Below are 11574 nucleotides of genomic sequence, written 5' to 3'. Positions count from 1 at the left end.
CCACTGCAGCTGACCGTCACAATGTTTTTGGCACGTGATTCACGGCTGAGTATAGTTCCTCCTCGAGTCTGCGAATGCGTCAGCGAGTGTGACGTGTACCACTGATAGCCGGCTCCGATCAGAGACAGCAAATTAGTTAGAAGTGTTTGCCACATTCGTCCACCACTGTCCATCAATACTTCGAGGTACAGTAGCTACACGTACAGTTTACATTTGCATGCGGTCAACTAATATCTGCAAGGTGACGTGGCAGTAACACCGTTTTATAGTTAAGCTTTTGTCTATATATATCTATAGTTGGGTTCTTACAGTAGCTCCAAGTACAATGCCTGATGTGTGAATCACCGTAGGTATCTGGATAATGGACCCGGCCTGTTCACTAACACACTCGGCTCTAGTTATTGAACTGTTAGTGTTCATCTGTATTGTTAACTGTCAGACTCACAACTGTGTATCAATCCCTGATCACCCACCATGTGTGTGCTGAATTCAAAACAAAACTATTGACTTACGAATTCTAGGGAAGAGAGATGGAACTCCGTAAGTATATAGCACATATGAAACGTAGTTACACATTACCATTGTCAATGTGCAATTGTCGAGTTGTTTGCATGTTACTGCTCAGTGTCGTGGTTCTAGGGCATGCTTAGAAAGCTTGCTAAGAGCTATTATAGCATATACTCATTGGTCAGTGTAATTATCATATACCTGTATGCAGTACTGTAAAGTCATAATCAAATCAAATAGATGCATTTTATTATGTGTATTACAATATTATGCATGTACATAATTATAGCTACATAGTTAATGTTTGTATGTCAAGTTAAGCAGACTGAGTGCATTAGTGAGCGGTCAATATTCCTACACAGTACACACCAGTAGTATTTCACAATCACCATGTTTTTCTTTGAATAATTCCTAACTACCTGTAGCTACTGTCACTAAGTTTACAAATGATGTAAAAATGTTTAAAAAGAAATGTAGAAATTATTCAAGCTAATAGGGAACATTACCTTAAGGTCACTAAATTTAGCGATTTTGGTTTTTTCGCTAAATTTATAATAGTGCATGCTAAACCTGCAAAATTGTGACCCAGTCTGAAAAACCGGTCTTATCGCCCATGTCAGCAGATTCGATTTTTCACCCAGGACACAAAGCTACATGAATATACTATCTAATTCCACAATCAAAATAAGCTAGACTTGAGTGGTCTGGTTTTGCTGGCTGCTTTTCTCAAGCACAGTGGTGATCTGTACGTGTGATGTGGGGCCTTAATGGAGCTCTGGTCAGCCTGGGGATGACTGTATGTGGCTGTACATCGCTGTGGTGTTGAATAAGTACCTCTGCTGTGAATTTCCTTTCATTTTAGCCAGTTTTGAGACCTCAATGGCCCAAAACTTGGCCTAATTCACCCCTTGGCCTTCCTTTTCAATTTTTGAACACCATCTTGCCCGCCTTCCAGGGCCCCCGCCTCCCAGGGCCCCCGCCTCCCACCCAACTTGCAGCTCGCCTGATGCTCGGTTTAAAAACTATCTATAATGTCGGGAAACTCAATTGTTGTCTACTTGTACAGTGGATGCTCTGGAAGGTAAGGAATTGGTGTAAAACATGTGAAAATTTGGTACACATAGCTTCAACCATTGGCGAGCTACAACACACTAAATACTTAAACCGGCGTTCTCGATACTTTTAAATAGGCGATAAGCCCGGTTTTCTCAAACTGGGTCTCAATTTATGCTTAATTCATTATGTCAATTCACAAATTCATAAAGTCTCTAAATTGTGTATGCGTTAATTTCGCCAATATCCAAAATCGCTAAATCTAGTGTATCGCTAAATTTAGTCACCTTAAGGTAAAATATAAAAAAGGGTATTTTCACCTATTATGGTCTTTAGTGTTCCCATAATGCTTGCATTATGCTCCTAGGTTAACAACATTTCTTACAATTAACTTGGAATGTTTTAATCAGTGAATGCTCTGTGAAAGTATTTCACCGCAAAGTGACTGCTCTATTAGAGAGCATCAATCTAAAGAGTTATGTAGTATGAATTTGAGTGTTCTATTGCAGTTTCCACTGACCACTTTATTAGGGAGTATCGATCTATTTTCATAGAATTAAGCTCCATAGTTTGAAATATCCACCTAATATGCTAGCATTATGCTGGAACCTATTATACTTTTCATTATGCTGACATATTCGAAGCAGGCATACTTGTGAACTTCTAAATACATTTCAGCCAAAGCTACAAGATTGCTTAACTTTCTTCATCACTGTTTAGTCAATGCTTCTACATCAATTAAATCTACTGCTTACAGATGCATGTGCAGGAGTATGCCTGTCCTGTTTGGCATCCTCATACTGCTAAAAACATTAATGTTTTAGAATCAGTACAGCAAAGAGCTTCTCGTTGGGCTTCCAACAGCAGGTGGGTTCCTTCACCGTATTGTTGGAGCAAGTCTTCTGATGTCTGCTTACAAGAGTTAAACTATCTAACAACATCATAGCTATTTTTCCATTTGTTATATTCATGATAGTCTTCTCCACAGGAACTCGTTTACCTTTTTGACATTTTCAGTTGTCTCAAGTTCCTACAAGATCATCTCTTCTATCTATTCAACCTGTTGCTCCTTCTATTAATTCTTTCCATTATTCTTTCTTTGTCGACAGCCCGTCTTTGTAGAACACCATACCTCATGCCATTCTGCAGATTCATTCAACCCTCTGTCATTTTCTATTCTGAAATTTTTGTTGTTGCGTATTCATATTAAGGTGTTTATTTTGTTATTGTACAATCCTGTTGCTTTGTCCTTGTAGTCCTTGTGGTTTCATTGTGTCTTGTGTTACTGTTTGTATATGTTTGTGGGGAGTACGTTTGCAGGCTTGTCCTTTTGTACAACCCGATTTCTTGACAAAATTGATAATAAACAAATAAATCTAATGCTCCTTTATGCTCATAATATGAGGGGACCATAGGCTTGCACTAATTATGCTGTCATAATTTCTAGTTTAACAGGTTAGCAAAAACATCAAGTGGTATTACCAGCATATTAAAGGTAATTTTCAGCTACATAACTATAATTCGCAATACATTCGCTGAAAAGACTACACTGCGTACATATTATATTGATAGCAGATTATGATATTAATTAATTGTTTCTTGCATTTCCATCATGGTTGTTAATTTTTGGTTGCTTATGTACTTGTATGTACAGTACACTTTATACAGTAGTAAGATAAAGATACAACAGTCACTCTAAAAGCAGTCAGGAAACTGATAAAATGGTCAGCCATTGAACATAGAAGCATAAATATTTTTAAGCATGATATTATATCATCAGTCAGAAGCATAACAAACCATTTCCAAAGCATAGCTAATTGGTTCAAGCCTAGACAGCACAATGTAGAATTTTTGTGTTTAAGTGGTACAGAACTGTTAACTTTTAAGAGTTCAAGCTATTTATTGTCATAAGCCCGCTATAACTTGATCATATTTATTTTGTAGAACCATGATTGTGAACCTCGTGTGTGCTCTACAACTGGGTAAACTCAAGTTCAATGGAGAAATAGCCAAGAATCAGTTTGTACGTTCAACTATATAAGATTTCTGTATTAGAGTATTACAGGCAAATACGAAGGTGGTAAGATTTAGTATTTAGATTCCTGCCAAATGCAGGAATTTTAGGGGAGGTGGGGTTGGGTTTGGGGATATGACCACAGAAAATATTTGAAATGAATTTTAAAACAGTACCATCAATATTTACTGTTAGAGGTTATCATGCCAACAAGCGCCTCTGTAATATTGTTATACAATAATGATTACTGAAAAGTGTCAAGTGACCATTATGCTTCATTTTCAGCTATGTTCACCTTATTACACAGCATTACAAATGAACAGTGTGAGAAGAACCTCTGCAATAAATCCAGTTACTATGGAAAATAGAAATGGTTTCTGTTACAAATGTGAGAAAGCCGCTTGTCTGAAGGCATCAATCAGTAAGTCAGTTAATCAGTAGAAAATTCCTCTAAACCAATGGTTTATAAATTTCATATCAACCTATTGGAAGGATTTTGAGTAATACTGAAGGCACGTTTTGGCTTATTTATACCTAACCAATACTGCTAATGTACCATGAAGGTATTGTAAGAGGCTAACACACAGTTACTTCCATACTGTATGTTTTAGTTTAACTTCATAAAGCTTTTTATTTTCCCAAACCAGCTTCATGTCAACCCCGTGCATAATAAGTTTTATTGTTTCATGCAGTCTTGGCTTTGTTTCTTATTGTAGCTATACCTTGTAACATTCAGTACATTGAATTCAAATTGTATGGTTGGGGCATGCATTCAGATGAAAACAACAAGTTGACACCATTCTTTCTTTTGATGCAGTATGGACTTGCTCACCATGCAGTCATAATTATGTTACAAAAATATTCAAGTGCAAGGGCAAAATTAAGAATGTTAAGTTCAGTTAGGGATCATAGAAATATTGTAGTGAAATGAAGGAGGTCACCTACACCTGAAGTAATTTTCTTGTTTCACATGTTCGGTTTTTGCTTTATATCCCCTTATAGTGATTACTCTCAGTGCTTTCAAATCACTAAAGGTTTGCATAATGTTGGTCAGCCTAATAGTATGTATCTGCCTACCAAGTCTTAACTTGTATATCTGCAAGCGTGACAATAAATCACACTTGTAATTTTTGAAATCACTCATAGCCACTTTTACATGTACTAATCTGTTAACGAATTGGTCAGTACAGTACCATAATTTATGCTCTTTGTACCCTTGTAATTTGAAAAGAATCCAATAAAGCTTGCACAAGGTATGGCAATTTTTGTAAGTGGTGTGAGAAGAAAATTTCATGAAAACTATGAAGAAAATAAGATGAACTTTGAAGGAGTGTATCACAAAGACAGCTTGACCATTTTAACTCAAAGTTGGTATGGGAGATCTCCCATCCTGAGCAATGTTGCACAGAAAAAAATGGGATATTTCCTGTTCAGCCATTACTAAGGTACAAATATGTGTAAACCACATTTTCTTGGTTCCTGTAAAATACATTCTTGCCTGTCATGCAACCGGATTCATTGGCTTTCCTTAGCCACTCAACACACTATTGTGTGTCCTGATATACACTATATTACTCTGCAATGAACATTTGCAACACTCTGAATGGGAAGCAGTGCAATGGCCGGTCTGAATCTCATTGATACACCACACACTGATTCATGCAAAACTAGTTAGTACTAAATGTCTCCTTCCATGTTACAAATCGAGTCCTTTGATCTGCACACATAAAACAGTGGCTTTATAAATTTGGATCATAGATCAATTACAGATCTGATTGGTGCATATAAAGGTTGTGCCTATGCAATAGGAGCATTATTAATGCAACTATGGACTTACATAGTTCAAAGCATTAATTACAATGTGTAAAGTATTATAAATTTTATGTATATGTCTCGTGCCTCCGTGCTTATGCTCAGTAAACATTTGATTGTTTTATGATTGTATATTTTCCATGTAGAGTTTTAATCTGACCAGCATTTGTGCCTGTCCTGGAGCATGTGATTTGAATGGTCCCATTGGACCACTAAAGGACATTGGAGAAAATCTTTGAATGCTAGATGGAATACTTCTACTGTTGTACTGAACTTAGATGTACTGCACATTAGGTAGCATACAATGGCTTATTATTGTATCAGTTATTTTTGACTGTAGATAATAGTATGTACATGTTTAGCTGAGTCTGAGAAAAGAAAAAAAAAAGGATTTTTCTCAAAGAAATAGTGTTTCAAGCTAGCCAACCAGATGATGAGTGATGTGTCATTAAAGGTGTTGAGAACAGCATTACAAGGTCAGGAGAGGATTGCAACAGACTGCAAATATTGTAATTGGTAATGAGCAAAGTGTTGGCTGTTTGAATTATAAAAAAAATTTTTGGAGGTTAAAAGTACTACAAATGAGCCAAATATAACGAACTTGTGCAACCGAGCTCAGCTCAACACATACATACCATAGTAATGGCATGACTTGTGTTATTAATTGATATTTTAATTGTTTCCTAATAGAACAATTGAAATAATACACATCAGTAGAATATATATGCCATAGAGAATATTGCAGTTGATTGTGCAGTACAAGACACACATTATGTGGTAATACTTTATAGTAGGCATCATGGAGGATTGGGCTTTCTTGCCCACAAGCCTGGTTTTGTCAAATCCGGTCATGTACTTGCAATTGGGTCGAAGTGAAATCGAACAGTGAAGAACTCAAGCACATAGCATTAACCATAAGTAGAGTTAGAAAATTTGTTGGAAGGGTTTGGGGTTGCTCGAAAGGTAACTTTGGTCTGGGTCATGCCTATAACCTTTTTTTTTTATTATTTCCAAGCTGGTATGAAAGGATCCACACATGTCCGATTCTTTGACAATAACCCTTTGTAACTTTACTACTCATGATCAGTATGCTATTGATCTACAATTTTTACAAACGTTTGCCACTGCATTATGCAATAACAGGTCAAAATTTGAAAGTGATAGCGTACTCCTATATTGAGTTATGGTCCTTCAAAGTCACAAATCTGGATGTGTGTGGAAGCCTGGTTTTGTTAAATCCGGTCACATATATAGTTCGGTGTTGATTCATGATAATGCATATTGGCATTGCAGCTGCCTGTAACAAGTTCTGTAGTGGCTGGATTGATTACAGAGGTACTTGTCATACTGTTCTTCAATATTAATGCTACAGAACATACCAGAAAATGAAGTAGAATGGCTACTTCATTTCTTAGTAATTGAGGTTGGTGCACACATATAGTAGCAATATCCGTAGTGACTGGATTGATTGTGGAGGTTTCTCATACTGTTCTTCATTTGTAACACTGTATAATGTGCAACATAGCTGAAAACAAATGGAATGGCCTTATTTAATTTATAGTCATGACATGTGTTAAGTTAATTAATTTTTACAAATTAAGATCTGTCCAGCACTATTCTTTCCTTTGATGTGACATTTGTTGAATTCACCAGTTATTGATTATGTTACAAAATGTAAACAAACGAGTGCAAGGAAAGATCAGAAATTTAGTATACACTGCAATAGCATAGCTACAGCTTAGACTACAGCAAGATGAAATACTCAAAATGTATAGGCTACTTTATACAGGTATATGAATCCTGTACTGTACAACAGGAAATATTGACAAAAGGAGAAATTGATGAATTCACAATTAATCACTTTAGACAAATTAAAATTTGATGAAAAGCAAGAAATCACAGACCTAAACATTGAGTTTTGAGGCACTTGTTAACATTACATTTTGAAGGATGTAACCAATTCGTCAAAATTTCCTGTTGTATGGTAGACCCCTCAATAGATCCTGTCTCTGAAGCACCAAACATGGCAATTACTTGCCTGTAATATTGGTATGGCAACATATGGGTGTTTAACTGGACAATAATTGCTGTACTACGTGGACGTGAAATGGGTTTAGTAATGCTACATTAATTTATTACTAGGACAAGGTCACATACAATCCAACCTATCCATAGGACATGTATAAAACATTGCCACTTGCCATAATATAGCCAGCACTCAGAGTAGCTCCAGGATATTTGGTGACTGGTTTATGATCAGGAGCATAGCTAGCTATAGACTTTTGGTGAAGACAAAAAGAAGGTAACTGCCTGCTGAGAATGACTTTGCTACACTGCTTCTCTGAATACTGTGACTTCTTTATTAGAGTGATTGACTGCTCTAGAATGTCTCGGCCTGAATGCCTTGTGCCTTTGCAAATCAATGCAAAGTATATTAAGTGTTTGAATACATTTGACCGGTTTTTGAAAACCTCAGAACCCCTCTGGAACCAGTGTTAATTTGTTTGTTTAAGACCACAAAGTTAAATGTAACACGTAATATAGCTTCTACCAAAATGCATATACTTACTTATTGTGCATGACTCTATATCTCCATCTATGATACTACATATATGTATATGATTCACCATTGTTATAAAGCAGTTTGCTTATTGTTAGAGCTGAGGTAAAAATCAGTAGGGATGGAAATAGCAGGGTATGGGCCTGCCAAAGGTGTTTGTATTTATATGGCTTAGAGAACAGTCAAATACTCTAATAGAGAAGTCAGGACCTATGCAGTAATTGTTTTTGAAAATACCTACAGCTTCTGAAAGATCTTACAGTAGATGGGGGATGTCTTAGTGACATCCTTGTTGAGTGTACATGTTTCTTCATCTTGGTATAAATAGCATCAAAACCAGTGTGGTAGTTTATAGTTTAGACTAGCTACAATCCATTCATGTGCCTATTGTTTTCTTGTACAGAATAAATGAAAACAATGGACCTATGGACCTTTAGTCTCCCAGGGGTATGAGCTAAATATTCTGTTAGCAGAAGATTCTAGGGCTGAGCATGTATGGTGAACAACTATATGTGACCAAATTTTACAAACCCAGCACATCAGGTAATAGTGGGTAGCTACACTACTTTATTATTAGTTATACAGTAGGTATCAGCACTACACTCATATTGGTAGTGCAGGGAGGGCTATAGCAATTAAGCCATTTTATTTTGGGCACTTTTCATTTAACATGAAATACTCTAATAGAGCAGTCAACTATGGGTTAGATAATTATTAAATTTGCTGAATACCCCTAGTTTGGTATGCCTTCACTTCTTACATTAACAATAATGGCCTGACACTTTTCACCTTGCTATGGTTCTGTGTTGAACATATGTGGCTCAATATGAGGTATATTTTGTCTTACTGTTACTTTTACTTCTTCTTGTAACTGCATGGTTACAAAGGTTACAAGGTTACAAGGTTACAGACATCTTAAACCCTCATCCATTCTTTATAGTCAATCTCACTACTACTCATTGTCAATCTCACTGCTGTTCACTGTCATGATTACACATTTTTTTCTCTTGAAGACACTGATTGTTGAATTAGCAGTAGTACATAGGTTTGACCTTACCCATATTATAGTACAGTACAACAGGTTACAGTAGGTTACAGTCATGATTGCACATGTTTTCTCTTGAAGACATCAATTGTTGAAATAGCAGTAGTACATAGGTTTGACTATACCCAGATTAGTACAACAGATTACGGTGGGATACAGTGGGTTATAGTAGGTTACAATGGGTTGCAGTAGGTTACAATGGGTTACAACAGGTTATATGGTAGGTTACAATGGATCACAGTAGGTTACGGTGGGATACAGTGGGTTACAGTAGTTTACAATGGGTTAAGGTGGGATACAGTGGGTTACAATAGGTTACAACAGGTTATGGTAGGTTACAATGGGTTACAACAGGTTACGGTAGGTTACAGTAGGTTATGGTAGGTTACAATGGATTACAGTAGGTTACAGTGGGTTACAGTAGGTTACATTGGGTTACAACAGGTTACGGTAGGTTACAATGGATTACAGTAGGTTACGGTGGGATACAGTAGGTTACAGTAGTTTACAACGGGTTACGGTGGGATACAGTGGGTTACAACAGGTTACGGTAGGTTACAATGGGTTACAGTAGGTTATGGTAGGTTAGAAAGGGTAATTATAGTAGGTTATGGTACGTTACAATGGGTTGCAACAGTTTACAGTAGGTTTCAATGGGTTATGGTAGGTTACAATGGGTTACAACAGGTTACAGTAGGTTATAACAGGTTACGAGAGGTTACAATGGGTTATGGTATATAGTTTACAATGGGTTACGATAGGTTACAGTAGGTTACCATGGGTTATGGTAGATTAAATTACAATAGGTTACAACAGGTTACGGTAAGTTACAATGGGTTGCAACAGGTTACAATGGGCTACAGCAGGTTATGGTAAGTTACAATGGGTTGTGGTAGGTTACAATGGGTTATGATAGGTTACGATAGGTTACAGTAGGTTACCATGGGTTATGGTAGATAGATAGCACCATTGATAGTATCAATCTGTAACTTATATTGCATATAGTCTGCAACTGCTAAAAAAAAAGTAACATCACATAAGTGAGATGGTCCAATAACTACACATGCTGATGACATGTTTACCATGACACAGTCCTCACCACATCTCTGAGCTAATCCACAATAATAACAGTAGCTGCAGACCCTGGCTTTTGTTAATAATCATTGCAAAACAGGAAACTATGTGTCTAAATTCAAAAGGTAAGATATAAATGCGTAAAGAAATGCATGCCTTTGTACCATGAGAAATTTAGGCTTCTGTAGTGTTGGCAGAAAGTTTAGTGATCTCACACTTAGTACCATTGGTGACTCATGGGGGGTCCAAGCATAGCCTAGGTGCCTGGGGTTTATAAATTGATGGTCCAAGGAGCACAAAATTATGATTGGTGCACCAACCTTCAATGAAGGTAAGTGTGGAGGCAACCCTGACACTTCCAGAGAATTTAAATACTCTGTTGGAAACTCCACTGCCTGGAATTCATCAGGCAAAAAGGTAGTATAGTAATATCCTTTCGTAGCCTACCATAATTAATCTGCCATAGTAACCTTAAGCTTTTTGTAACCAATCACTGTACCTTATCAGAACCTGTAAACTATAGAGAGCAATTTTGTACACATGTTTTAAATCCTCTATTATAATTATTGTTGTAGTCTATATACCATGACCTGCTGTAACCCACTGTAACCTGTTGTAACTACAGGGGCGGATCTAGAATTTTTCGAAGGGAGTTTCCAGTTGTAGCTTGTAGGACTCAGATATGCTGGGGGCACTGACAAGGTTTTGCTTTTACAATACTTGAAATTTAATAAAACTTGCTGTTGAAAGCCTACTATTTTACAGAGTTTCTGATCTACTGATGTTCACTAGCATTTAACAGGGATGAAAAAGTACTCTAAAGTCATATGAGGTGGTTAACATTCAGGAAGCATCTAAGAATCATTAACGGCACCTTAGTGTGCAAATCACATCATTAGTGCATATTTGCATCACCACACAGGAACATTTTGAAGGTTGAATACTTTGAGATTGAATCTGAGAGCAATTTCAGTAGTGCATGCGTACATGAATACAGTATTCCTCAATGACTGTCATTAAGTACTTTGCAAGTAGATACCAATAAATGAAAGGCCTTTGAAATACACACATAAACTTGTAAAGATTCATATCTAATTGCAGACAGGTTTGGATAAATTGCATCCTAAAAAGCTAAAAATATATAAATTGTGGAACTAGAATGTTTCAACTGAATGTTCTATTAGAGTATCTCAATCTTGTACTAGGGTTGGGTGATATTGAATCTGTGACATGTGATTATTGCATGAGTCGTTTAATGTGATAATTGCAATATTGCATGTGAAAACTGAAAAGTCTATATGACCAAGAGTTCATAATATAAAAAGAGAGACTACTTGTTTTGACTGAGAATTAGTATGATGGGCATTGGTGAGTATGATTTGTGTGTTATGTCCTATGGGTCTTTAGTTGTAGTTAAGGAAGAATCAGTAATAGGACTGGACAGCTGTTCTGAAGTAAGCCCAGCCCCAAAGGGGTTTCTGAAACCCCAGAACACTCCTAAATCTGCCC

General features: G+C 36.7%; 1 long non-coding RNA gene across 1 annotated transcript; it reads left to right on the top strand.

The window, feature by feature from the left end:
* Nucleotides 1-2935: 2935 nt before the first annotated feature.
* Nucleotides 2936-5752, top strand: LOC136258010 (uncharacterized). The gene is made up of 2 exons (XR_010702507.1): nucleotides 2936-3583; nucleotides 5533-5752. It is a non-coding gene; the product is annotated as an uncharacterized lncRNA (long non-coding RNA).
* Nucleotides 5753-11574: the final 5822 nt, after the last annotated feature.

Source organism: Dysidea avara, chromosome 6 (assembly GCF_963678975.1).
Source record: "Dysidea avara chromosome 6, odDysAvar1.4, whole genome shotgun sequence".
NCBI classification, from domain to species: domain Eukaryota; kingdom Metazoa; phylum Porifera; class Demospongiae; order Dictyoceratida; family Dysideidae; genus Dysidea; species Dysidea avara.
Note: the sequence above shows the minus strand (reverse complement) of the source record. Positions and strands in the feature narration are given on the sequence as shown.